This window comes from Cebus imitator, unplaced genomic scaffold (genome assembly GCF_001604975.1).
Source record: "Cebus imitator isolate Cc_AM_T3 unplaced genomic scaffold, Cebus_imitator-1.0 Scaffold169, whole genome shotgun sequence".
NCBI lineage: Eukaryota > Metazoa > Chordata > Mammalia > Primates > Cebidae > Cebus > Cebus imitator.
The window spans coordinates 1,843,388-1,846,528 of NW_016107484.1; positions in this window are offsets into that span (position 1 = coordinate 1,843,388).

Sequence of the window (3,141 nt, forward strand, 5' to 3'; positions counted from 1 at the left end):
TTTTGAGACGGAGTTTCGCTCTTGTTGTCCAAGCTGAAGGGCAATGGCGTGATCTTGGCTCACTGCAATCTCCGCCTGCCAGGTTCAAGCGATTCTCCTGCCTCAGCCTCCCGAATAGCTGGGATTACAGTCATATGCCACCACGCACGGCTAATTTTTTTGGATTTTTAGTAGAAACTGGGTTTCACCATGTTGGCCAGGCTGGTCTTGAACTCTTTACCTCAAGTGATCCACCCGCCTAGGCCTCCCAAAGTGCTGTGCAGGTATGAGAAGCCACCATGCCCGGCCCAGTTAATTTTTTAAAAAATCTTTTGTAGTATGGGGTTATTGCCATGTTGCCCTGGCTGTTCTGGAACTCCTGACCTCAAGCAATCCTTCTGCCTTGGCCTCCTAAAGTGCTGGGATTACAGGCATGAACCTGGCACACAGCCCTGATGATGACTTTTTTAAACCGTTGAGCATAACTGTTTTAGAATCTGTGTTGGATGATTTCAGCGTCTGAGGTCTGTGTGAGTCTGTTTCTGCTGCCTGTTTCTTCTGGTTCCTGTTCACATGGTCTTGTTTCCTTATGGGCCATGTATGTTGGTAACTGCCCTTGAAAAATTATGTGTGAGGACTTCTCTGAGGCCTAGAAGGAAGGAGCTCTCCTCCTCAAAGAGAAGATGTGCACCTGCTTCTGCTGCATGCTTACGGCACCGCCAGTCAGGGCGACCGACCTCAGTTCAAGTTCCCTGCTTCAGTACCCTGTCCCTCCAGCTGCTCATCCACGAGCAGGTAGGTCGGTGGCAACAATCTTTCAGGAATTATTTATTCTCCTTCTTCCTTTTTCTTTTGCTGGTTTGCGTAGCATCAAGGAAAACTTCCTTACTGTCGCCTGAGTTTGGGGTCAGTGATATCCCTCAGTGGTTATCCAAGTAAATGTTTAGCAATCAGCTACCTGGAAATACTTGGGAAAAGGTACTTCCCAGGTATTTATTTTCATGAATGCTTTTGCCTTCATTCTCTCAGTATATTCATGATGTAGATATTTTGTACATAACAAGGTTAAGTGACTTGTGTATGTTCTATGTAAAACAGAGGCAGAACCAAGGCTAAAAAAACAGTGACTCCATCAACCAACTTGAGAGGGTTCACAGGAAGTTCACCAAATGAGAATGACTCAGGGGGATTCAGAAAATGAAGGAATCAGAAGAATTTTTTTTTTCTCCCTGGGGGAAGAAAAAGAACCTGGGCTGGGTGTGGTGGCTTATGCCTGTAATCTCACCACTTTGGGAGGCCGAGGTGGGTGGATCATTTGAGGTCAGGAGTTTGAGACCAGCCGGGCAAACATGGTAAAACCCCATCTCTACCAAAAATACAAAAAAAAAAATTAGCTAGGTGTGGTGGCACACACCTGTAATCCCAGCTACCCCAGAGGTTGAGGCAGGAGAATCACTTGAACACGGGAGGTGGAGGTTACAGTGAGCCGAGATTGTGCCACTGTACTCCAGCCTGCGTGACAGAGCGAGACTCCATCACACACACACACACACACAAAAGCAAAGGACATAGTGTGGAAAGGGGGAAGAAAGAATGACTTCACAGTGAAACTGACCAACATGACCTCAGCAGGTGATCAAGGTCAACATCAACAGTGACAGGTTACCCTTGATAGGATTTGATGAAAATGGCGTCCTCCCCAAAACCCATCACCCATGTCTAATCGTCAGAAAAATATCAAATAAACCCCAGTAGAGGACAACCTACAAAATTCCCAACCAGTGCTGTTCAAAACAGTCAAGGTCATCAAAACAAAAGGTGTCAGAGAAACTGTCACAGCCAGGAGGAGCCTAAGGAGACATGACCACTAAATGTGATGTGGGGACGGGCACGGTGGCTCACACCTGAAATCCCAGCACTCCAGGAGGCAGAGGCGGGCAGATCACCTGAGGTCAGGAGTTCAACCTGGCCAGCATGGTGAAACCCTGTCTCTACTAAAAATACAAAAATTAGCCAGCCGTGGTGGCGCACATCTATAATCCCAGCTACTCGGGAGGCTGAGACAGGAGAATTGCTTTAACCTGGGAGGTGGAGGTTGCAGTGAGCCGAGATCATGCCACTGCACTCCAGCCTGGGTGACAGAACGGGACCCTGTCTCAAAAACAAATAAATAAATGTAACGTGGGATTGTGATTATGCTACGGGTTTTTCTTGCCCTCTGCTCAGACAGAGTTGATTTACCAAGACTGGTATTGCCATAGAGAAAATGTTTAGTAAATGCACTGCCAATCAAGTAGAAGATGGGTGTTTACTATTCAAATCAGTCTCCCTGGAAATTTGGAGACTAGTGTTTTTTAAGCATAATATGGTGGGTAGAGGGCTAAGGAACTGGAAATGCTGATTGGTTGGGTCAGGAATGAAATCATAGGAGGTCAAAGCTGTCTTCTTATGATCCTCAGCTCCTAGGTGGGATCACAAGATCAGTTGAGACAGTTTACCAGTCTGGGTGGTGCCAACTGGTCCATCAGAATGTAAGGTCTGAGAAACACCGTGAACACCAATCTTAGGCTTGATGATAGTCATGTTATCTCTAGGAGCAATTGGGGAGGTTGTGAATCTTGTGACCTCTGGCTCCACAATTCCTGAGCCATAATTTCTTTCCTCCCTTTCCTTCTTTCTGTCTTTCTTTTTCTTTCTCTTTCTCTCTCTCTCTTTCTTTTGTTTCTTTCCTTGTTTCTTTCTTTCTTTGACAGGGTCTTGCTCTGTTGCCCAGGCTGAAGTACACTGGTGTGATCTCTGCTCACTACAAATGCCACCTCCTACATTCAAGCAATTCTCGTGTCTCAGCCTCCCGAATAGCTGGGGTTACAGGTGCACATCACCACACCTGGTTAATCTTTGTATTTTTATTAGAGATGGAGTTTCACCATATTAGCCAGGCTGGTCTCAAACTCCTGACCTCAAGCGATCTGCGCACCTCGGCCTCCCAAAGTGCTGGGATTACAGGCATGAGCCACCATGCCTGGCCCTGAGCCATAATTTCTACCCTTGTGGCTAATTTGTTAGTTTTACAAGGGCAGTTTTGATCCCCAAGCAAAGAGGGGATTGTTTGGGGAAGGGCTATTTTCATCCTTGTTTTAAGATTAAACTATAAACTAAATT